Source organism: Arvicola amphibius, chromosome X (genome assembly GCF_903992535.2).
Source record: "Arvicola amphibius chromosome X, mArvAmp1.2, whole genome shotgun sequence".
Classification (NCBI taxonomy): Eukaryota; Metazoa; Chordata; class Mammalia; order Rodentia; family Cricetidae; genus Arvicola; species Arvicola amphibius.
The window spans coordinates 40,025,548-40,052,380 of record NC_052065.1 but is presented as its reverse complement, the minus strand read 5'-3'; the positions used below and the strand labels follow the sequence as shown (position 1 = coordinate 40,052,380).

At 37.9% G+C, this 26,833-nt stretch overlaps 1 pseudogene; it reads right to left on the bottom strand.

The window, feature by feature from the left end:
• Positions 1-8,959: 8,959 nt before the first annotated feature.
• The window catches only part of LOC121677020, a 29,643-nt pseudogene continuing 11,769 nt past the window's right edge, over positions 8,960-26,833 (bottom strand).

Below are 26,833 nucleotides of genomic sequence, written 5' to 3'. Positions count from 1 at the left end.
CTGTTTAGCCTTTTAACTCAGGGTTATTATTAACTAACACTTACATCTTAAATTAACCCATTTTTATTGATCTGTGTATCATCATGAAGTTGTGTCCTACTGGTATGGTTCTGGGGTGTCTTACCCCTTTGGCAGCTACATGGTGTCTCTCTGAGTCCAGCTACTCTTTCACTCTCTCTATCTCTGTTCTGATTTCCCACCTGGCTTTCTTTACTCTGCTAAGCCATTGGCACAAACAACTTGTTTATTAACCAATGGTAAAACATATTCACAGCATACAGAAGGGAGTCTCATATCACACTGTAGCTGAAGTTATCTGACAGTTTAAGAAGCTTGATGTTTTACTCACTATAACCAAGAGATGTATCTCACTGATAGCTAAGAGTATTGCTGATAGGTTTGACACCTCTATGTGCATCTGACATTTACTTGAGGCTCCGTCTTTGAAATATTTGTGTTTGGATTCTTTGAGAAATTATACCCATAGCAAGAATTCCAAGTGACAGAGGGCAAAAAATGTCTGAGTCTAGAATTTGAGATGCCATAACTTTTGTAGTACTGTGCTACTCAAACCAATCTGTAACAACTCAGTTCAAGTGTAGATAATATGAATACAAACTCTTGTATGAGAGAATTTAGGAAAATATTATGGCAGATATTTAAAATCCTGATTGAATGTTCTGTTTTGTTTTTATTTGTTTATTGACATGATCATGGCATATCAAGGACTGCAGTGCCTCATATCTACTTCCACAGTGCCTCAGATCTACTTGAATAGCAAAGCATTTCATGTAAGAGGAATTTCAATGCCTTCTTTTGTTCCAAGTATGAATGATGCAAATAACTGACTATAGCTAAAATTTTTGTATGCAGAAACTATCAAAAAAGATAAGTGTAACATGCAACTGTTCGCATACAAAAACCCCCTACCATGATTGTTGACTGACCTACCTCCTTCAACTAGATAAAGTAAATGCACTGAGGTTTCTGGCTGCTGAAGTAATTCCATGAGAGCACATAGCCCACATAAAGACAGCTTTTCATCATATGTATCTGTTATTCTTTATCTACAGTTACTTCAATCAAGTCAATCCTGAAGTTACACAAGTTGTGGCAAAACCTAGAAATGATAAATGGTAATAATGGCCTTGTTTGACAATAATAAAATAATGAATATATTTTATGATGAAGATGAGTAAAATGCAAAGAGGAAAAGGAAAGAAGAATATGATGGTGCAATTTTCATTGGCCCTCATATATCCACATGACAATGCAAGTCACCTTATACATAAGAAAACTGAGAATGAAAATGACCATCTAACACAGTGACTGTTACAAAGTAAGAGTCAAACCAAAAGTGCGTTTCCAAATTATTTCACCATTTGCTCAATCTAACATTTGATTCCCTATGCCAAACCATATATAAATTAATTTCCTGCATATAATTTCTGATATATTTATAATCTATTTCATTCCTGCTTTTGCAAATTACCTCTCTCCTTATTCTCTACTCCCCAGAACACCTACTTTTATCACATGCAATTCTTTCATCCTTGCCTTATTTCCTAGTCCTGGAATGTCTTCATTTGTAACATCAGCAATCTAATTCCTCTTCATACCACCTTCATAATCCACCACATCTTTCCTTTGAATGCCTACCCAAACTGTAGCATCATATAGGGACAACATAACCCTTTAAAATATTGTTTGTGGACTTGTACTGAGCCGTCTCCATGTGTTTCTTTTTATTTTTCTATTTTATGTCATATTTTTCATGATTCTGATATATATTATCCAACCTGGTAGTCTTCCTTAGTTACTCAAAATCTCTTACTTTCTGAACCTGTTCACCAAAGATTTTGCACTGAATTGCAGCACAATGCTCTTTAGTCATGCTAGACCGCAATTAAAAACTGCAGCAGAAAAAATGATCAATGGGAATGTTATTCTGAAATAAGTAGCTTGACCACAGTTAAATTGCACATAGTATTCAGACCACATACTCATGCAAATTAGGTGTTATTTTCACCCTTGAGACTTCTCAGCAAATTGCAGGAAAATCCCTCAATAGCAAAGTGGCCCAGAAAAGCAGTAAAGTTAAGGACTACATGCTGTGATTTCTTAGTTTCCATTAAAGAGCATTATCCTTTCTACTAGGTGGAGATTGAAATGTTTTTGATAGGATAGTTTATTCCACAATTAAGAATGAAGCTTAAGGCATACATTCATTAAAATTATATATTTTCCCATAGCACATACTAAATTGTCTTAGGAAGGACAAATGAATAAAAAGTACATAGACATAGTGAAGGGAAACAGATTTTTCAACAAAGGCAAAAGATAAAATACAGAGGCCACGAAAGTTGTAATAATTTGCCTCAGGTCTCATCTGCTAATGTTTCTAACTTTACAAAGAGGGAAAATGATGTCATAGGGCATACATTCTCCAGGATTCATCTATGAAAAATTACCCTATGATCTGGACCTTAAGTCCAGCTGAGCAGATTCAGTCTCCCTACATCTTTTAGAAACACATATATCCATTTTTTGCATGCTGGTGATGTTTTGCAAAATGCAACTTAAAGTGTTGGTGAGCTTTGGATATGGGATGAAAGAGAAATGTTCTATAGTATCTTTAACTGTACTACCTTCTAAATCCTACACACATAGTAAATGGTTTCATGTACCACATTTTAACTCAAAGTATATATCAGCATTAAGATTTAAACAAGAAAATGAGCTGATGAAGGTCCCCGTTGTGTTAAGTTCTCATTTAGGAATTTTATAGGGGAGTATAGTAGGCAGGGTAAAGAATGTAACAGCCTACTTGTCTTTATTTTCCTGCCTATCAGGGATGAGTAATCTTGTTTCAGCTGGCCTATTTACTCTTAATAAGACAACTGAAAGGCCAAATGGGACTGATAAAAATCTTATTTCTGAACATCAGATGATTATTCTGGTTGCAGAGGCATAATTTTCTCACTCCGATTGCTCAGTGGGTTTTTTTTTTTTTTTTTGGTGATTTTTTTTGACATCTTCTGGGGTGAAAAAAATGGTTTTATAACAGAGAACTGAACAAATGTTTGAGGTTTATTTGTCTTCAGGGCAACTGTTACTAGAATTTGCTTTCCTGTTTTACGAAATGAATAGTTGCTATTTCCACCCCTACTCCTTGCTTTATGTTGTTGCTGTTACTCTGCCTCAACTACTGCCTGCCTTTCTGGGTATGGTAGGAGACAAGTTAAATTGTTTTCCAGGCAAAGACTCCACAATGCCTTTTTCCTGTGGCCACTGCAGGTGGGTTTAGGAGGTGCAGCATCTGCACATACTGAAGAGTTGAGTTCTCTCTGTCTTTTCTTTGTACAGACTGTAAAGGCCAAATGTGCAGCCATTCCAGCTACATTTATAGGGAAGACTCAGAGGAACAAGAGTGGGATGAGCACAAGTACAGAGCTAAGGGACACCCAAGTGTGAATTTTAAGCTTTGATTTTCCATCACTGAAGCTACAAAAGGAAACACTATCACGATCTTCTCCTCTCTAACTTAGCCAAGGAAAAAATCATACTACAAGCGGAAAAGCTTCATGGAGTCTCCTACTCACTATTATTTGTTAGAAGGAAAATGCTGAAAAAGGGATTTCAAAAGATCAGAATAGGATTATTATGAAAAAAAGCGAGAAATGTGGATTCCTTAAACAATGTAAAATACGCAGGTAAATCAATTAATTTTAAAGCTATCTAAGAATTACACTAGTCAGAAGTACCTTGAAAAGTTATTGTTAAAGCCTATGATTTTTCTTTGCAGAATTATGTATAGTACTTCCCTGGCATGCATATATATATATATATGATTGTGTGTGCATAGTGCATGCATGTATGCATAAGTGTTATGATTTAAGCAAGTTTCCTCTGAAAATCTGAAAAATACATTTGTCACATATATTGCCTAATTTGACCATTTTAAAATATTTTTATTGTGTTTAAACAATTGAAAAGTGTTCGGTTGGAAGTTCCACCCCAAACCCCCTCCATGAAGTTGTCAAAAGTCCAGACTCTACCCCCAAGAAAGCCTCAGAGATGCTCAAGAACACTCCCACAAGGTATTTAACCCCCCCTCAAAAATGTGGTTTTCTGGTCTTACTCCCCTCTCTTCTCTCTGGGGTAATAGAAGGCCATCAGGGAGCATTTGTATACATTAAACCTAGGTTTTTGCTTTGATTTGTTCTAATTTGGTTTATTGCATTGGCAGAGATGCTTATGGGGTAAAGAAACTTTCAAATGGGTCAACTAATTCTATTTTCATCTGTTCTTCAGAAGCTGAATAAGCCTCTCACAGAGTGGAGAAAGAGTTGCTTGTCTGAAACATTTTTCCCATGTAAAACAAATATAGTTTCACATTTAGATTATGTTAATGGGTTCTGTCCATAAAATATTAAACATTGCCTCCTATATAAAAGAAAGTAAACATATTTGTCAAATTTTGGTTATATTCTCATTTTTTTCACTTAAAATTTTATTTATTTTTATGTTAATTTTTAAATTTATTTTACAGACCAACTACAGTTTACTCTCCATCCTCTTCTTCCATTCCCTTCACTTACCTTTTTTCTACCCCCCTAGCATCAACTCCTCAGAACTCTTAAAGCCTCCCATAAAAAGGCAACAAAGCCTGGCATATCAAGTAGAGGCAAAAACCAAGGTCATTTGCCCCTGTATCAAGTCTGAGCAGCAGGCATCCCATCATATGGAATGTGTTGCAGAAAGCCAGTTTTATGTGCCAGGGACAGATCCTGGTCCCACTGCTAAGGGTTCCACAAACACATCATGTAACAGCTGTCACCTATATGCAGAGTGCTTGGGGTTGGTCCCACACAGATTCCCTAGCTGCCAGTCTAGAGTCTATGATACCCCATAACCTCAGTTCAGCTGTCTTTGTGGGTTTCCCCATCATGCTCTTGACCTCCTCCCTTGCACATATAATTTCTTCTCTCTCTTTCTGACTGGATTCCTGGAGCTTGGCCCTGTACTTGGCTCTGGATCACTACATCTGCTTTCATCAGTTACTGGATAAAGGTTCTATGATGACAATTAGGGTAGGGGGATGGCAACGTGAAGGATCAAAACAGCCGAGTTTGGGAATGGATGTAGAGAGGGAGAGCATTGTAAGAGGTATCTTGATAGAAGGGGCCTTACAGCATTAGGGAGAAACCTGGTTCCAGGGAAACTCCTATGAATCTACAAGGATGAACCCATGAGGACGCCTAGCAAAAGTAGAGAGGGTGCTTGAACTGATATGCTCTTGTAATCAGATTGGTGACTTCCATAATTGTAATCATATAATCAATTATTAAAAATCACTTATCTCACAGGATCTTCAGCTAAGCAACAATGATGATTTTTCCCCGTCTGATGGCATGCATAGAATTTTCCAGCACTATAAAGATAACCAATGGGAATAAAACTTCCAGGTTAATATCAATTTGATTTCTCATGTCCTAATGAAGTTAAATAAGTATATTCTCAGCACCACAGTATTTACCATAAAGTTGCAGAGAGTATTTAGACCGAATTCAGAGTGATTGTAATATTTGAAGGGTTTCTAGGACCACACTGGTAGTTCTAAAAGATTTAACCCATTCCTAAATGGCCATTTTACTAGCCTGAAGTGTCTAGTAGGAAAATGTCATCCTATCATGGGATAATCAATGTTTTAAAAATATCTTGTTTTTATTCTCATGGTTTATTTTTTTTATATTTAAAAATTTCCATCTCCATTCTTATATGAATTATATATATGGTCTTATTTTCATATTTTTTTACAGAGCTTTTGTGTTATTTAGATTTTTCTGTACTTTCTTCACTACCTTGCCTTCCTATAATGCACCTTTTCTGCGTCTGTTGTACTCTCTTCAACTTTTTCATAATTGATGACTACAAAGAAGCAATACCCTCTGGCTAACACAGAAAATTGGCACATATGAACATATAGTGGGTATGAATACATGCACAAGCCACACATATCCTCAACTAAACTAAATCCAGCTTGGAAATGGGAGTTGGGCACTAGCCTCCACCCCTAGCTGATATTGTATTGACAATTGGTAACTTCTAGAACAGAGCTCAGTTGTCTTTAAGAGTTAACTCTGTAAGTTAACCACACTATCAGTGGAAGGCTACACATACAATAATGTATGGATATCACAAGTTGGCATTTTTGAAAATAAACAAAAATGAAAATAGTACATACAGTGAGTAAGTAGGGAAAAGTAAGGTGAATCTTGGAACAATGGGTTGAAAGATCCCCCAGAGCAGGGAAAACTCTCACTCAAGTCTCGGGATAATCTCCTTCTTAGAGCCCTCAAATCTTCATCCATGGTTATTCTTAATTCATTCAAGTACTTGAGGGATCTGTATTAGTGGCAGCAGTACCTGTGCCAACACCAACAGCTACCCAGGATTACTGCTAGTGTCAGAGAAATAAGTTCTCATTGAAAGTGAGTGAGTGCTTGTCAAAATCATTTTCAAGCATGCTAGCTGGATGATAAAAGACCCTAGGTACCAGTTGTACAAGCATACAGTAATCTTTGGCGTCATTAGAATCTGATGTCAATATGCCAAGGTATCAGGCCTGGTACCTATAAGCACATCATTTATTAAACTCGGAATCAAGTACCCTGGGGTCAGGAGTCTTAGGAGGCTCTTAAGAATCTCATTACATAACCTAGTAAGAGTCAGCTTATGATTAGTCCCCCAACACAAGCATCCTAACTGGTGGGTCTTGTTAAAACCACAGATACTGCAATTTGGCTAGTTCAGGAGCTCACTTCACATGGGAGGCATAGGATCCAGGCAGAGATGCATCACTCCTTTCAATTGTTTCCCAGATCTGGCTTCTGACTACTTCAGGAGCCTTTAGGCAGGCAAGTAAAAACTAGAAAGAATAGCATTCAGGATTATATACTCCACCCAACGCAAGTGGGTGGTGGGCGGTCCCCCCACATATAATGTCATAAAAGTGTAAATCACCTGGGGGTATTACAAACCCAGAATAGGGCAAAGGGAAAGAAGGCTGTCCAGTCATTTGGCGATCTCTAGGGCCAATTTTGTCAGAATCTCTTTTAGGGTTCTATCATCCTTTCTACTGACCTGAACTCTGGATCAGTAAACACAATATAATTTCCATTGATCCCCAGTTGGGTGGCCAGTCCCTGACTTACCAGGGCAACAAGGCAGGTCCATTATCAGACCCAATTACCTGGGTATCCAAACCTAAAACCTCGGGAAGATTTTTTTCTATGATCTTCTTAGCTACCACATTGGCTGTCTCAGTCCTGGTAGGAAAAGCTTCTACCCAGCCTGAAAAAAGTATCTATAAAAACTAATAAGTACTTGTTATCATATGTGGCTGGCTTAATTTCTGTAAAATCTACCTCCCAGTAGGCCCCAGGCTGGTCGCCCTGAGCCTCTTCCCAGGAGTATATATGGAGTGTCCTGCATTAGTCATAGCACAGGACTTGCAGCTTTTGACTACTTCTTCTGCCAAGTCAGAGAGTCCTATAATATAATAGTCAGAGGGCCTAACCACATCTTTTAGTTTCTAGGCACCCAAGTGGGTCAGGTAATGTAAGTTGGTAATATACTTGTGTCCTTCTTTTCATGGGAGGATTAGTTTTCCTCCTTCTGTCTCTACTGCCCCATATGGGGTTTTCTTTACCACTCCTAATTTTCCCATAACTTGATGGTCCTCAGGGATATATCTATAGTTGGTTTCACTGATATCATGATAATCTTTTTTTTTTTTTTTTTTTTTTGGTTTTTTGAGACAGGGTTTCTCTGTGGCTTTGGAGCCTGTCCTGGAACTAGCTCTTGTAGACCAGGCTGGTCTCGAACTCACAGAGATCCGCCTGCCTCTGCCTCCCGAGTGCTGGGATTAAAGGCGTGCGCCACCACCGCCCGGCCATGATAATCTTTATGCTCTTTGACTGCCAGGATCATTGCTCCTTGGGCCACCTGTTTAGCAGTTAGGTCTGCCATCTGATTTCCTTTAGCCACAGCATCTCGAGCTTTTTGGTGTTCTGGACAATATATGATAGCTACCTTCTTTGGCAAATGTATGGCTTCAAGGAGGTTCAAAATTTCTTTTTTATTTTTTATGTCTTTTCCTGCAGATGTCAACAGTCCTCTTTGTCTGTATATTGCTCCATGTATGTGGGCAGTGGCAAAAGCACACATGCTGTCAGTGCAGATGTTGATAGACTTCCCCTCTGCCATTCATAGAGCTTGTATCAAAGCCACAAGTTATGTTTTCTGGGATTATGTCCCTTCAGGGAGGCCATTGGCCTAGATTACTTGCTTCCTATCCACCACTGCTGCCCCTGCCTTCTGCTTATCTTCAACCATGAAACTGGTGCTGTCCATATAACAGCTTGTGATGGAGGAATTTCATTGGTTAATTAATAAAGAAACTTCTTGGCCCAATAGGTCAGAACATAGGTGGGTGGAGTAGACAGAACAGGATGCCTGGAGAGAGAAGGCAGACGCTTCAGTCAGTTGCCATAGTCAGTTGCCATGCTTCTCCTCTCCAAGACAGATGCAGGTTAAGATCTCTCCTGGTAAGCGACCACCTCATGGTGCTACACAGATTACTAAATATGGGTTAAAGGAAGATGTGAGAATTAACTAATAAGAGGATGAAACTAATGGGCCAGGCAGTATTTAAATGAATACAGTTTCTGTGTAATTATTTCGGGTGTAAAGCTAGCCGGGTGGTGGGACGCAGCCCCGCCACTCCTTCTACAAGCTTGAATTTCCAGGCCAAGACTGATTTTTCAGATCATTTCACATGCCAGCCTCTTCTGCCAAAATGTCATCACAGTGATGGGTAGGTGAGGAGTCATCAGTCTTGGGCAGTAGGGTAGTGGGATTGTGGATAGTGCGGGAGTGATGGTCACTCATTGGGTCAACAAAAGATTTTGATCACCTCTGTCCCAGTTCGAGTAAACCTGATCTTGGCCTTCAAATTTGTTAACAAGTCTCTTTCTAATAAGGTGTGGAACACTCAGGGATAACCAGGAAGGAATGAGTCACTTGTCCTCACCCTAAATCTACAGTTCATAGGGTGGTCCACAAATATTTAGTTGCACCAATTAATATAGTCTTTGTATTCTTTAGCTTCCCCGATGGTTGTTTCAGCACAGAGTGTTCAGCCCCTGTGTCCAATAGAAAATCCATAGGGGTCCCCTCCATAGTCAGGGTTACTCTAGGCTCGGGGAGGGGGTCCTGGCCCCATCCCCTCTAGTCATCTTCTTGTATGGCCAGTACCTTAGAGGCCCTTCCTGTCTTCTTTGGACATTCTCTTGCCCAATGTCGTTTTGTCTTTCCAAGGGGTACCCCTGTCTGTCTTCACTCATCTTTGGTCTTCTGTTGCCCAGGTTCCCTATCTGTCTAAGACCTGTCTTCCCTTTCTCTCCTACCACTGTGGCCAAAATTCTAATCAAATTTCTCTCTTGTCTACAATCCCTCCGGTCCTCTCTTTCCTCTGCCTCCAGCCTCTCTCTCACTTCTCTTCCTCCATCTCCAGCTTATGAAACACTTTCTCTGCTTTCTTAACCAAATCCTGCAAGGTGTAATCCTGCAACCATTCTAACTGCTGTAACTTTTTCTTAATATCTGATTCTGACTGTCCTATGAAGGCCATAGCTACCACTGCTTGCTGACCTTCAGAGGTTTGGTCAAGGGGAGTATAATGCCTGTAAGCCTCCATTAAATGTTCAAGAAACACAGATGGTGGTTCAACTGGCCATTGAAGAACCTCCCTTACCTTGGCCAAATTAGTGGGACATCTTGCGGCTCCTCAGAGACCTGCAGCGGGATCCCAGCGATAGACCATCAGCCATTCCCTACCTGCTGCTGTACTGAAGTCCCTATCAGGTCGGTTCCAATACTAGAGGGGATAGAGGTGGGGTGGGTTGAATCTGGTCTTCCAGGACCCTGTGCAGGACTCTGAGCATGCCAACTTCATGTGCCCATCGCAGCCCCCTCCCCACTTCACCGCTAGCACCAGGATCAGGCATCTGGGGCAGCAGGTAAGGGGGTGGTGGAGGGCTCAGCCATTCAGGTGGCTCTCCGGCTCTGGGAGAGCAAAAGTTTGGGAGCCTGGCTTCCGTCCGCGTATGCAGGGCTTAACCCAAGGTGGGAAATCCTGGACCAAATCTTGCCACACAGTAATGTATGGTTGTTGATAGGGATGGGATCCCAGTCCTTCCTGAAAAACAATAGCTTTAATTATAAGAATAATGATTAAATCAAAAGTGCCCCCTGGAGGCCAGCCGACATCAAGCGCAGGCCACTCTGAGGAGCAAAAAGTCTTTTATTGCCCTTTTTTAATCTCAACTGACAAGTTGTGTACTTTAGTCCTAACTCAGTCCAATGATCCAGAGTCAAACTCAGAGGGGTTGTCATAGTCTGCCCCATTGTCAAGAGCACAAGTAAGACAAAACAAAGACAGAAGACACACAAACAAAGTCTAACAAAACCTAGACAGACAAAATCATTCCAGAAATACAGACAGCCGAGAGGGCATATAGTTCCTCCAATCCAGGAGAACTTCCATATCCTCACCAGCACCCAGATGGGAATCTCTCAGGTATAACTGGCGTCCCTCCTGACCTCCCGGGATGTCCCAGAGGGCAGCAGTCGGTGATCTCCTAGCACATCTGCTGATCATTCCGTCCATCTCCTTCCAAAACTGAAAGTACAGAATCTGAATTCAGCCGGCACAGAAACACAAAGACACAGAACAAAGACACAGACAATGTCTCACCTCCAAGTGGGTCTCCAGAGATGAGGGTGGTCACCAATCCCAGACGGGCCTCCAAATGAACGACCCCCTGAGCAGGGAGACTCTCACTCAAGTTATGGGATAACGCGACCTCCCAGGAGATGGTCCTTGCTGCAATCACACGTAGTTTATTGATAGGAACCAGCTGGGGCCGAAACTAATTTCCCATGCAGGGGTAGAGGAGTTCGACCCTGAGTCACTGGAAGAGGGGGTATTTAGGAGAAGAAATCGCAATGCAAAGGGAGTAGGGAGGGCATCATTGGAAATTCCCAAAAATACCAGTGATTATTACGAGGGGGTAACTCCCCATTTTTCAAGATTATAATCTATCTTTATGGTCAGCTAGTTCCTGGAACAGAGTCACTAAACTGGTTAACCTAGATTTTTGGTTCTTCTCTCCCTGATAGATTTTTTTTGGCTCTATTCTTTCTGCTAGAGGGGACTGGATTTATCCAGGTCTTTCAGTGTGTGGGACAATTGTACGAAATTCTAAAAAAGAAAAAAAGACAATAAAAATCTAATGAAAATTAACTAAATCATTTGGATATTTTGACTGGGGAAAAAGCATTAATTGTAATTTACCTGGCAAGGCATTAATGTAAATAATGAAAATAAATGTCTGAATCAGTTGCTGGAAGGATAAGAAATATAACTGTTATGCCCAAATCCATGGGGTCTCCACAAAAGCCAATATAAGAGATTGAGTCCCATATGTAAAAGTAAAAGAGCCTTTAATTTAATCAAGTTTGCAAACTCCGTCTCTCTGCAGGTCAAACATATTGGAATATCTGAAGAGCCCCGAGCTCAATTAGAATTGGTTTTTTATAATAGTAAAGGTGGGGGAGAGGGGTCTCTGAGGTTCAGGACCCCTGACTGACTGACTTTTGTCTAGGGGTTTTCTGGTGAGGTGATCCTATCTACAGCAGTTGGAATGTCAGGCATTTCCTTTGAATGGTCTGCCCTGGGGTGGGAGGCAAGCAATCTCGGCCTGCCAGGCATTGTCTCTAGGTAAACTATGGAAACTCTGGACATCATTTACATCCATCCATGGCCAGAGTCCCAGGTGATAATGGTTGGAAATAAACAACTTCCTTTAGGTGACCTGATCAAACTTAGATTATCATGGCTGGCCCCCACAATAACATTCAATTAGTCTTCATTTTTACTCCTTCAATCTTCTACTTTATGCTTAGGCTTTGCCCTAGAAACTGTATATAGGATAAATGCAGTATTTCCAAAATGATGCCAACATCAATACATGAGAACATCTCAAAACCCCCAATCATTTTCAGCCTCTGTCTCTTAGAATTTGGAAAGTTTCTTTTGACTTGGTCTCCTATTTTTTTCATATTTTATTTGTTCAAACTCTCTAACATTAATTTCTTTTTTATTGATATTTATTGAGCTCTACATTTTTCTCTGCTCCCTGACTCTTCCCCCCTCCCTTCAATCCTCCCATGAGTGAGTAATTGTCTTCCTGTATCTGGGTTACCGCACTCAAAATAATGTTTTCTAGTTCCATCCATTTTCCTGGATATAAACATGTAGAAAAATGAAAATAGATCCATATCTATCACCACACACAAAACTCAAGTCCAAATGGATCAAAGACCTCAACATAAAGCCAACCACACTGAACCTTACAGAAGAGAAAGTAGGAAGTACACTTGAACACATTGGTTTCTGGTCTGTTTCTCATGATTTCTGTTTCTATAATTCCTTCAGCTTGTGATTTCTATATTGATTCTATCTCAGTTTTCAGATCCTGAATAGTTTCTTTTATATGTTTGATTTCTTTTTCTTAGTTTTCTTTGAGTGATTTGCTGATATCTTCCATTTTTTGTTTTTTTTTTTTTCCTCAATTTCTTTAGGGGAATTTCTCATTTTATCTTTAAGAATTTCAAACATTCTCTTGAGGTTATTTTTTAGATCATTTTCTTCTGGTTCATCCATATTTTGTTGCTCAGGTCTTGCTTTTGTAGGGTCTTTAGGTTTTACTGGTCTTGTATTGCTCTTTGTGGTATAGTGTGTGATCTTACCTTTTCTACTCATCTTTTCCTCTAATAATTGAAGTTGGGGCTGTTTGAGATTCTGTTAAATAATCTTCTAGGTGCCAGTGAATCCAAAGCTCAAATGGTTGTTCCTCATGGTACAGTCAGTGTCAGAGTTCTAGTTACCCAGTTGGTTATTCCTATTCCTGGAAATAGCTCAGTGCTCCTGTGCTTTGGTCTGTTCCACTAGAATTTGCTGTCTGAGACTTACTTTGGCCTAGACTGCTGGCTTTAATCTGTTTCTGTAAATCTTGGTCTGGATCTCCTCCTGCAGAAATCCCTGGCTTGGAGTTGGACCTGTTCTTATGGAGATCACTGACTTTGGTCGCTGGCTCAGTCCTGATCTGCCAATGTTCTAGAACTGGACTGGCTCCCAGGGCTGAATTTGCTCCTGGATTCTGCTCCAGGTGGAGCTTGTTTCCTCAGGCTTTCAATGTCCTGGGAGTCTTGTTCATTAACACTCCTGTGTTTCTGTAAATGCAGGTCTGAATTCCCTCCTGCAGAAGTCCCTGGGTTGGAGTTGGACCTGAAAAGGTTTCTGGTTCTGGTCTACTGCCTCAGAGGTCCCAGGATCGGGTACACCCGAACCTGCAGAGTTCCTGCTCACTACCTCAGAGGTCCCAGACTCGTGCTCGGACATGCAGGGGTTCCAGAATCCTGCCTATTCTCTTTGATGTCCCAGACCAATGCCCAAACCCACAGAGGACCTGGCTCAGTACTATTCTCTCTGAGGTCTCAGACTTGCATCTGGCCCTGCTGAGATCCCTTGTTCCTGCCTATTCCCTCAGAGGACCCAGATTTACCCACACCCAGGCTAACAGAGGTCGTGGCTCTGTCATAGTTCCTGGGAGGTCCTAGACTCTCACCCAGACCCACTGAAGTGTTGGCTTAGGTCTACTCCCCTGAAGGTCCCAGATTCACATCTGGACCCTCAACAGTCTCTGGTTCTGGCTCACTCACTCAATGGCTACTCCCCTGTACCTGTTCCAGTGAAGATTGTTGACACTGGATCTAGTAGCTGGCTCAATCCTGATCTGCCCATGTCCCAAAACTAGGTTTTCTACTGGCTTCAGCTTCTGGTGGAGCTTGTTCTCTCTGTGTCTCAGGTAGCTGGTTCAGTCCCATTCCAGTTCCAGTGGAAATCACAGAATCTGAGTCAGGTCATTGGCTCAATTCTGATCTGCCAGGGTCCAGGACTGGGTTGGCTCCCAGGGCTGGATTTGTTCCTGGCTTCTGCTCCTGGTGGAGCTTGTTTCTTCTGGCTCTTTCTATCTTAGGAGTCTTAACATTCATTTCTACACCTATGATGAGGTATCAAAAATTAGGAGATAGTAATCTTCGGAAAGAATAACATATTAACCACTTATAGTTTTCTAGCATAAAGACACAATTTTCCAATGATCTTCTCATTGTTATCTATTTTACCATTTAATTGACTATACATTTAGTTATATCGAAATCATGGAAAATTACAGATTTTTCAGTCATAATTCAGTGACATAGTAATACTTCTTCTTAACTTCTTTAGCAACCTGAAAGCAAAATCCAGTTATCCTAGTATGGAATCACCAATTCTCCCTCCTACCCACAAAAATTTTAAATAGAATAATAAATGCAAAATTATATAATAGTTCTAACACAGAGAAATATTATTATTTGAAATCATCCTGGACTTAAATTTCTTTCTTCTTACAATGAGATATTGAAAAAATAAATAAAGAGGCAGGAATTCCAATTTATTGCCAATCCGACATATATATGAACACCAATAACAAAAAAGACCTTCTTCATAGCTTAGTGTATCAATAAGAATAGATAAAATTAGAAAATATGAATATTCTAAAAGTAAACATTAAATGTGTATATTGAGTTTTTGAAAAGAAAGCCTTTATTCAGTAGAAAAGTCAGTAATTTTCATATTTAGTTCATATCTACAAAATTCCAAAATTAATTTTCTAATAATTTACTTTTGTCTAGAATACAGTTAAAATCTTGTCTACTTCTCCTGACCTAGATATTTTTATGAATATTGAAACAGTTTTAACATGAAAAATAAGAAATAGCAATAATATTTTCACGTGAACTAAAGTGATGGTTTTAAGCAGTGTTTTTATATGCATATATATCTTCATGTGTGTTCAGAGATTTATTTATTTGTGGGATACAGGCTATATTAACCACTTTCTACTCTTGATTTTGAGTCAGTGTCTCTCACTAAACCTAAAATCCAACAACTTAGACAGATTATAAATAGTTCAAGCACTAGGGATCTTAATTCTGATTCTACAATGATGGAGGTATAAGCTCAGATATAATCATTAATTAATCCATAGATGAGGGTCATGTCAAGTTTACTCAATTTCCTTTCAATATATAACCTCTAAATGTTGCTACAATGAAAATTAAAACTTCAATGTGTGAGTCTCTGCAGGATTCAAGTATCCTTTTGCTTTCTAAGTTGGCATTTTTCAAAAGGCAGAGATTTAATATGTACTTGTCTAACACCTGGGTCTGTTACTTCTGTTTTTAAAGCCTTAGTTAATCTTTGTAAAAAGACACTAAACAGTTCTCTCTGGTCCTGTTTATCCTTGTATATAATTCAATAAAATGTCCTTGTTCTTGAATCCTGTGACACGCATTTAAGGCTACTTTGTGGCATAGGGACAAGATTTATTCATTGTAAAGAGCTTGAACCTGTGGGTCAGGATATGTGCCTTCACCAAGAATTTGATCTTGGGAAATCTCAAGGCCTTTTGCTTTTCTCTGTAGTTTCAAATTTTTTGCTTCTTCTCTGAAATAATGTTTAAACATCAACTGGGGCCCATCATCTAGGACTGCTGAAACTAACTGTATCCAATTATGTGATGTTTCTTTGAGGCTAGAAGACCATGTCTTTATCATCTCCCTAACAAATGTGGAATGTAAGCCATATGTAACAACAGTTTGCTTATTTTTTTTTTACATTATTCATTCCTATAGGTATACATCTACCTTCTTCAGATTGTTTTATGACTTTAGAACTTGATGCTTTGTCAGAGTAGATTACAGGGTAGGAAGCTAAAACCATGGATAAAACATCTCAGACAGCTCTCGGCGATGTTGAATCCTGTCTTCATGCCTTCTTTCCCTGTTCATCAGCTCCAATAATTTCCTCAATTATTTCAAATCTTTTTACCATTGTCTTTGGTAAAGCTGGAATCTCCTGACCTGTATATATTTCTAGTGATTTTATTGAGGCACCTAGCCTCTGGTCCTCATTCTGCACATGTGATTCCAAGGTCTGAAGTTTCTCCTTTAAAGATAACACCTCATCCTTGGACATTACTTGGATAGCATTCAGATTGCCATCCTGAAGAGATACTATATCTGCTAACTTATTATAACTTTTTAACAAATTTTGATTGTTAAATTCAACAGTATGAATTCTTTCAGGTAATTTATTAGTACCCATAGATATGGATTCAATTTTGTCTATCAAATTAATGTTATCCTTTTCAATAGTATTATTTCTTTCAGGTAACTTTTGATTTTTAATGGTATTAATCCTGCCAACGAGCTGTTCATTATTAGTTTGTAAAGACTGTATCATTCCTTGATGGAGGAGTATCTATGAGTTACTTTCATTATTAATAAAGAAAACTGCCTTGGCCCTTTAAGAGAACAGAAAATTAGGTAGGCGGAATAGATAGAACAGAATTCTGGGAGAGTTGGGGAGACGCTTCAGGCAGTCATCATGCTGCTCTCCAAGATGGACGCAGGTTAAGATCTCTCCTGGTAAGGCACCCCTCGTGGTGCTATATAAATTACTAAATATGGGTTAAAGCAAGATATGAGAATTAGCCAATAAGCGGCTGAAACTATGGGCCAGGCAGTGTTTTAAAAGAATACAGTTTCTGTGTAATTATTTTGGGCAAAGCTAGCCGGGTGGCGGGACACAGCCCGCCGTTTCCTTCTACAATTCCTAAAATTACCACATTCTTTCTTCATGATAGAATATGAAGAAAAAACTGAGCCCCAATTCCCAATAAATTTAAGTATCACCATAACCATATAAGCCTCACAGACTATTATCCATACTGTTAGCAAAAAAGTTACTAAAAGTTTTAATACTCCTGTAGTCTGTCATATTGATTTATTAATTGCCTATTATGAGATATGGTAAATTGTTTTAGATGTAATAATCTTTATTTCTATCAGATGTCCTGGTTGCAGAGTCATGGTAGTGACGGTGGTGACATGAATGGTTCTGAGCTGCTTTATTTTCCTGCCTTAGTACAGGTTAAATACTGAGAAATATGCTTTGTTTGACAAATTAAAAGCAATTAAATCAATTCTATATATGGAGCAAGAAACCCAGAACTCATGGGCATAGAGCACAAACTGAAAACTGCAGAGGTTGCTATGTGGCAAGGAACCATGCCAGGGAACCATGTCAGGAAATGTGGCATTCCTGTGTGTGCTTGGGAAACTTCCAAGTTACCGCATGCACAAGATCAGCTGTGGAGGGGAATTCTACAAAAAACTGCTTAGGTAAAGCAGTCAAGCAGGTGTGATTGGGAGAATTTCTGTGCCATGGACTGGCTAGGCCTTTAGGCCGTCTACCCAGTAGGTGTGGAGTCCGAATCCACATAGGCTCCATATAAAAAGGATGCTTAAAAGAAATCCCACAGTAGCTAAGAATTGAGAATAATAGGCAGTTGTTTATTTAAGGGTAGACTCAGAAATCAGAATCCTCTGCTGGAACGGAGAAGAGAAACTGAATCCCGCAGCTGGAACAAAGAGACCAGACACGTGCTTTACATCACCATAAAAAGTATAAGAGGCCATTCTCCAGTGGGTTGTTAACTTAAAGGCTATCTATTGGCTGTATAATTTCCTACAGCAATAAAATGTACCAACACAGAGTCAAAATTGCCAGTCACTTTGTACAGAATACTGTGTGGCTTGCCAATCTTGTTTCCCCAGTAGCTTCTCCTCACAAGGACAACAGAAAGCTTAGCCAAGATGTTGGCCCCTCAAATGAGAGTGACTACCACGTTGGAGCACTTAACAGGAAGACCAACATGATCATTGTATTCTCTAATAATGCAAAAAATCTTGAAGTGGGTCTGCTGGTCAGCCAGAGTCAGCGTCTGCAGAGGTATAATCTTTACTAACTCATTCTTTAAGTATGCATCCATGAAAAATATCAATAATCTCAGATTCCCCAATGGGAAGGGAGAATAGGTAGATCTCATGATCTTTATGACCTTAACAAAGAGGCCAAACATGGCGACTGGAATTCATTCCTTATGTTTTGCCTTATCTCCATAAGCCTGGAAGCCTCGATCAGGGCTAGAGCTTTTGGTAGCTGTATTATCTTCCTTCGAAGCTACCTTGGCTTCTAAATCCTGGGCCCCTGGGTCCTCCCAGCCCTTCTTCCCTCCCACTGCTGGGCCAGATTTTACCAGTTGGTGTTTTCTCGAAAATCAAGCTGAAAATGATTTAATAAATCCTAATATCACTTGATTTGATCACTGACTTTTTCAGTGGTTTCTAATTTCCACTTCCTCCCATTTTGTCTCTATTAGTTTGTCCTTTCCTTTTTTTCTTTTATTTTTATTTAAAATAGATTCTTCTGTCATAAAATTCATTCCTACAACTGTTTCCTCTCTCTTCCAGCTCCTCCAATCCTATTCTTTTCCCCTATATCCACCCACTCCCTATTTCCTTTTTAGAAAAGATCAGGCCTCCAAGAGAAAACAGTCAAATGGGGCAAAACAAGATGTAATAAAAAAGGCAAAAATCCTCCTATTAAGGCTAAAAAGTCAGCACAATCAGACAAAAATGTGTCAAGAACAGGCAAGAGATTCAGAGAAATAACAGCTATCATTGTTATGAGTCCCACAAAACCACCAAGCTAACAGTCATAACAAATGCAGAGAACCTAGTAAAGATACATTCAGTCCTTATGTTTTCTGCTTCCATCTCTATGAGCCCATATAACCTGCTTATTTGATTCAATGGCCCTTGTTCTCCTGCTGTCCTTGATCCCTCTGGCACCTACCTTGTAATCTGTCCTCCCCCTGTTCTTAGGATTTCTCTGAATTCCAAAGAGAAGGACATGTTAGAGATTCCAGTTTAGACACTCTCTCTGCTTAATGTTTGACTGTGCATCTCTGCAACTGCTCCCATATACTCCTGCAGGAAGTCTCTTTGATGACAATTAGACAAAGCATTGATCTGTACAGCAGAATATCATTAGGAATCATTTCATTGTGCTTTTTCTTTAATTTTTTATCATTGTTTTTGTTCTGACCCTAGGTCTCTGGATTATCCAGTCTCTTTCCTGGCAATGTAGGCAGTATAGAACATGGGCTGAAGCTCATGGCCTGGGTCTCCAAACATTTCTTGGTCACTCCCATAAGTTCTGTGAAATCTTCGCACCAGCACATCTTGCAATTAGGAGAGATTGTATTTAGAGTGCTTTGTGACTGAGTTGGTGTCCACATTTCTCTTTCTGTAGCCTGCAGGGTATAGTCTTGGGCTGAAGTAAAAAGTATTGGTTGAAGACTCCATGTCTGCACCAGCTCTCTACATTCAATAATCTCTGTGGATTTTGTCCTCAGCAAGGGGGTTTCCACTGTAAGTTTTTAGAGAGTGACTTTCTATTATAGCAGCAGCCTGGATTGTTTCAGGATATCCACAGGAATACTTTGGCCAACAACTAAACTTAATGTAATCCAGTACCACCTCAAATTTCTATAATTTGCAAAAGAAGATATGGAAATATTGTGGCAATTATGAATAAGTGGTAAATCAAACAATAACCTTCTTTAAAAATATCAAAATGCATTTTAATTCTAGTTTTAAAGTAATTGTAAAGGAAAATTGCATCTTGTCTCACACCCCAATCTTTTGTAAATCCATAAAGCTCTTGCTCTGCTTCTGTTCAGGGAGTTACCAAGCCTTCCTGTGCTTATTAACTGAATAAAGCCTATGGACCCTATTTGAGAAATTAACCAATTTTTACTCATATTTTTTTAAAAAAATTATAATTAAAGTCACTTTTGAAAGTGTAAACTCTGAAATATTCAGCAGTAATTCTTGTCTCAATTCATATATTTTAGATGAACAACTATTTAATAAAAGGAAGATAATACCACATATAAATGGCTTTAATGAAAACACCTCAATTTTCCTGGTATTCGTGATTGTAAAGGGAAACCTTACATTTTAAATCAACAAAGTAAATTGCCTTAAAGAAATTTCATCTGGTCTTTAGTTCAGTGGTACAGTATTTATCTAAGCATCAATGAGTTTCTAGGTTCAACCTCCAGAACCACAAAAAATTATCTAAAAGATTATGTGAAGACCTAAGTGTATACAAATACATTGTGTGGATGAATGATAAATTCAAGATACTGTATTTAAAATCCAAATACTTATTGTTTGATAATTTTCTATATTCTTTAAATTCTGAAGACATGGGTGGGAAGGTTGTAAGACCAGAAACCAATAGCACATATTTTCTCTTCTCTTCTCTGGCATCATTGTATACTTATCTCTGAAATAGAAGTAAATTCTTTATTCTGCTGACATTTGAAAATATCTAAACTCTGGACATATGCTGAGTATTATAAGAAGTAGAAAAGAAATCTAGCATTTAAAATAAGGTTCATATACCCTTAGTTAAGATCCTTAAACATCAGATCCTGAAATAGAAGTTTCTACATAGGAGACTAACCCAGAACAGGCTTTATACAGTAATCTGGAGAAAAAAAAGTAATGATGACAGAATGGGGAAAAGAAGAAAATGAATAAAGATATGATTTCTAATAAGTCACACTTCATAGTAGGCAGAGCCTGACAGCACTGGGAAGATCTGGACAATAACTGAATCTCAGATTTGTTCCCTGGAGGAAAGAAAATGGTGAGTATATAATTAAATTCTTATAGTCCATAAGCAAGAATTGTCTTAGGATTTAAGCTAGATGGCACTGATTTCCCAGATTCTTCCTTCTGTCTCAAAAAAAAGGAAAAAGGAAAGAAAAAGAAAGCAAAACTACTACACATACATGCTTTCCAAAGAAGAAGCAAAAGAGCTACATGTTATCAAAGCCTATGACACCCTACAAAATGAAATATCATAAAGTCCCCCAAATTTCTTTATAGGTAATTAAAGCCAAATAGCTGTAAAGCAAAGGTATAATTGTACAAGGACGTTATACATACCATATAGTAATAACAGACAATAGACTAACAGACTTTCTTGAAAAGACAATTGCAAAAAGATATTTAAAAAGATGTTTTGGTGAGATAATATTTTTGATATGTTTTGAATTTTGAATAAATGTTTTTTGTTAGAAAGAACTGATGATTATCTTGAATATTACCATAGAACCTTCATCTGGTGATGGATGGAGATAGAGACAGAGACCCACATTGGAGCATTGGACTGAGCTCCCAAGGTCCTGATGAGGAGCGGAAGGAGGGAGAACATGAGCAAGAAAGGCAGGACCGTGAGGGGTGTGTTCACCCACTGAGACGGTGGGACAGATCTAACGGGAGATCACAAGACCAGTTGGAATGGGACTGATGGTGTGTTGTAACTTCCTATATAACAAACAGTGTGAAAATTATCATCTTTAATTTTATAACTACAATAAATGTTTGGTTTTGGAGATTTCTTGAGAAAATTAATTTTTTTCCACATTCAATTGAAGTATTAAATATTTGCTCAGAACTATATTTTTGCTTTATAATAAGAAAGACATTGTCTTATAATCAGACAGTAAAAGAATTGTCCTTTAAACCATTGATGTTTTGCTATTTATAAATTCTCATTTCTGAACTTGGATGGATGACTTCTGCATTTCTAAATAAAATTTTTACAATGAACACAAAATAAGCATATGTAAGGTTACCAATGAGAAAAAATCCATAATTTTTATTGTTGGTTGTTATTAAATAGTGGTTTCTTACTCACTGTTATACTTGACAGGTGAACAGCTCTGACTTTCATAGTGGACAAAGCATAATACATACATTACTTTTTATTCAGTAGTAACATTGCTTGTTAAGGTTCTGGAAACAGGAATGTGCTAACCATTTCATTCAGGCTTTGCTCAAAATACTAAAAAAGAAAAATGATGCTGCCAAGAATTCTACAGCAGTTAGTAAGTTATTATGGGGCTGGTCTATGAGAAATGGCAGAATAAAATCTTTCTGGGAAAAGCAAAAGACAGTTTATTTCCAAAGGGAGCTCAGTAGGTTTCAGATCATCCCATTAAATCACAGATAGCCTAAAGCCATAGTATGAGCACTGACTTTCAAGGAGGATGAATAATAAAAACAACTTAACTTTATGGAGCACTTAATATGTGACAGTGGGTTATACATAGGGTGGACTCTATTAATATTAAGAGGCAGAGAACCTGAGGAAAAAATTCAAGATAAAAAATCTAGTAAGTATTAAATACAGAATTGGAACTTTGATATTTTCTTCCTCCTGAAACTCTGCTTACATGATTACATTATTTTCTGTTACCTCCAGAGAGTGTGTAAAAAAGATTTCTGTTTTTAAGATGAATGCTCCAGGTGTGGAAATCACAATCTCCTCTATGAACCTTAAATAGGGCCTCTTGCCACAGAGAAGTGGTACGCTATGAAAGGCAAATAATTTCTTTTACTCTAAACTCAATTAGTGCCCATTACTCCATGTCCACTTCTAAGGAAAAAGATTGCAAAATATTTGTAATTTTAAAGATCCTATTTATCCTTCCATGATAAGAACTATGTACCAATAGAGAAAATGTAGGGAAACTACACAGCAAAAATATGAAAATGCCTTTGTGTCATTTCAAACATGACTGATACTTTAGAGAAATATCACTGAGCCCCAAAGCTTTGGAAAGTGTATGGCAGTAAACATTGTGGCAGATAAAACAAAAAAGACAAGGGGGTACAAATAATTAATTATTACTAAATAGTGTAGTAAATTCTGGGGAATGCAAACATGACAATCAATGATATGTTCAAGTATCTAGTTCATCAGAGTAGTCAGGAAAGGAAAAACAGAAAATGCTTTCATAAACAACATAGTGAAGATATGCATGTTGGCAATGGCTAAGCTTAAAGAAAATCAAAATTTCTCAGTGATTATCTCTTTCACTTAGAGTACATTCCAGGTATATCATGGACCTGTAGATAATATTTCCTATTTCTTTTATAGAATCTACTCTCTCACTGACCTCACCTTGTTCCTTCTATGCTAACCACATTTGCTTTGTTATCATTGCACCAAGAAAAGTATTTTGAAAAACAACTGGGGGAATTCCTCTCTCATTTGTATTCCTTGATCAACACACCTTAAGTGATTTCTTTGTGTGGTAAGATTGAATAGGGTCCTACTCTGTAGGCCAGGTTGGTGTCAAGTTTCTTCTCTCTTTTCTTTGTGTCCCAAGTGCTTGAATTTTTCACAGCTTCCTATAAAGGTTTAATAGATAATACTTTTCAGAAGCCCTAACCTCACTCTTTAACTTTCAATGTTTCTGCATCAAGGACCTCAGCATGTTACACTTAAAGCACCATTAAAATAATTAATAAAATTTCAAGCATATTTTCCGGACCATAGTAGAATGAAACCTATCACATTGATAAGCTCAGGTTGTCCACCTGATTTGCCTTAGATAATTTAATGTGACCATAAAAGACATGTGACACTTCTGGCTGTAAACCTACAGGAGTCAACACTTAATTTTCTGCTTTCCTTTCCTACTGTTTTGTGAACCATCTCACTTCACTTAAAAGACTGAGAAATATAAATCTTTATTATTAAAGACACATTTAGATTTTGATGTTATGATATTATCAAATCCTAGCCTCTTCTAATAGATATTTGGTGTACATGGATATATTCTTTTTATGCATAAATGTGTTCCCTTCTAATATACAATGCATTATTTAGTCTGCTAATAGTAAAAGCAGTAAGCTGCAAAGAGTAGATTTTACCTTATTACTGGATTAAAAAAGGATAAAAAGAGAATATTTTTCCTCTGATACCTTTCCTCTATTTTCTAAACATTTAGAACACCTTATGCATTCCATAGTAAGGTCTTAAAATGCTGCAAAGAGTAACTCTGTATTAGTTGAATGAATTTCATATCTCATTAAGATATACTAGAATCAGTGTAGATAAACTGGGGATATTTGATGAAAGGGTATCCCTAAAATCCTAAAATTCAAAAATTAGAAGAAATGCTCATGCATTAAGTGACAAGAGTCTAGTAGGTACATATAGAAAATCGAATGCTCACCATCCTTCTGGAAATTTGGAAAATAGAGAGGTCATTTGGAATTATATATCAGTCAGAATTACTTCCACATCAAATCTTTATTCATGTATGATAAGTTTATGGGATACATCAAGCACATTAAGAAGGACAGGTTAAAATTTGATAATCTTATGGAAAAGACACACAAAAGATTTTAAGAACTCAATATGTCTCTCAAAAAAAAAAAAAAACCCAAGAAAAAGCAATCAAACATGTGAAGCAAACAGATCAAACAGTTCAAAACTTCAAGGGTGACTCAGAGGCAACAACAACAAAAAACACCAACTGAGGAAATTTTGGATATGAAAATTCTAGATAAATGAGTAGGAACTACAGAGGCAAGCATAACCAAGAGAATATAAGAGATAGAAGAGAGAATCTAAGGTGTTTAAAATAGTATAGAAGAAACAGATTCATTGGTCAAAGAAAACATTAAATACAGCAAATTCTTAGCACAAAACATCCAGGAAATCTGAGTTATGATAAAAAGCCTAAGAATAATATGGATAAAAGTAGGAGAAGAACTCCAGCTCAAAGGAACAGAAAATATATTCAACAAAATCATAGAAGAAAACTCAAACTAAAGAAGGATATCCCTATGAAGGTACAAGAAGCTTACAGAACACCAAATAGACTGGACCAGAAAAGAAATTCCCCTCACCATATAAGAATCAAAATGTGAAACATACAGAATAAAGAAAGGCCATTAAGAACTGCAAAGAAAAAGGGTCAAGTAACATATAAAGGCAGACCTATGAGAATTTTGCCAGACTTTTCAGTAGAAACAATGAAAGCCAGAAGGTCCTGTACAGAAGTTCTGTAGACACTAAGAGACCATGGATGCAAGTCTAGATTACTATACCCAACAAACTCTTAATTACCATCAATGAAGAAAAAAAGATGTTACATGAAAAAGAAACAGATTTAAAATAATACCTATTCACAAATCCAGCCCTACAGAAAGTACTAGAAGGAAAAATCCAATGCAAGGAAGCTAACTACACCCACAAAACCAAAGGCAACAGACAACTTCACATGTACAAACCCCAAAGAAAGGAAACACAAAAACACTACCATTGAAAATAACAGATATAAAAAAAATCACTGCTCATTAATACCTATTCTTATCAACAGACTCAAATCACCTATAAAAAGAAACAGGCTACGAGAATGGATACAAAAGCAGGATCCACTCATCTGCTGTATGCAAAAAACACACCTCAATCTCAAAGACAGACATTACCTCAGAGCAAAGAGTTGGGAAAATATTTTCCAATCAAATGGACCTAAGAAACAAGTGGATGTAACTATTCTAATATCGAACAAAATAGACTTCAAGGTAAAATAAATCAGATAAAATGGAGAAAGACATTTTATACTCATCATAGGAACAATCTATCAAGATGAAGTCTTAATCCTAAATGAACATCTATGCCCCAAATACAAGCACACACACATATGCAAATGAAACATTACTAAAGCATAAATTGTACATCAAACCATAAACACAAATAGTAGTAGACTTCAACTTCCCACTCTCCACAATGGACCAAACAGAAACTTAACAGAGAAATAAGACAACTTACCAATGTCATGACTCAAATGGTCTTAACAGATATATACAGAAAACTCCACCCAAACAGAAAAGAATATACCTCTTCTCAGCAACCTCATGAAACCTAATCTAAAATTGACTACATACTCAGTAACAAAGCAAACCTCAACAGATATATAAAAAAATGGAGTAACCCTTTGTATTTTACAGGATCACCAAAGATTAAAGTTAGAATTAAACACTACTTGCAGAAAGCCTACAAAATTATAGAAATTGAATGGTACTGTGCTCATCTGTACTACCCCTAGGTCAAGGAAGAAATAAAGAAACTAAAGACTTCATAGAATTCAAAGAAAATGAAGACACAACATACCCAAATCTATGGGATACTATGAAAGCATCACTAAGAGGAAAGTTCATAGCATTAAGTGCCTGCATAAAGAAAGTGGAGAAATCTCACACTAGTGACATAACAGCATAACTGAAAACTTTAGAACAATAAGAAGCAGATTCACCTAGGATGCAAAGATGACAGGTAATAATCAAATAGAGGGCTGAAATCAATAAAATAGAAACAAAGGAAATAGTAAAAATAATCAAGGAAACAATAAGCTGGTTCTTTGAGAAAATCAGCAAGATAGGCAACACTTATCCAAACTAATCAAAAGGCAGAGAGAGAATATCGAAATTAACAAAATCAGAAATGAAAAAAGGAACATAATAACAGATGCTGAGGGAATCCAGAGATTTATTATATCATACTACAAAAAAAAACTGTACTCCACAAAATTGAAAATGTTAAAAAAAAAAGAACAGTTTTCTGGATAGTTACCACATCCCTGATGGAGAAGAGTTATCTGTCTATGTTACTTTCATTGGTTTAATTAATAAGAAACTGCCTTGGCCCTTTAAGAGGCAGAAAAATTAGGTAGGCGGAGAGGTAAGTAAACAGAACAGAATGCTGGGTATAGAAGGCAGGGGGGAGACACTTCAGGCAGTCACCATAGTGAGTCGCCATGCTTCTCCTCTCCAAGATGGATGCAGGTTAAGATCTCTCCTGGTAAGCCACACC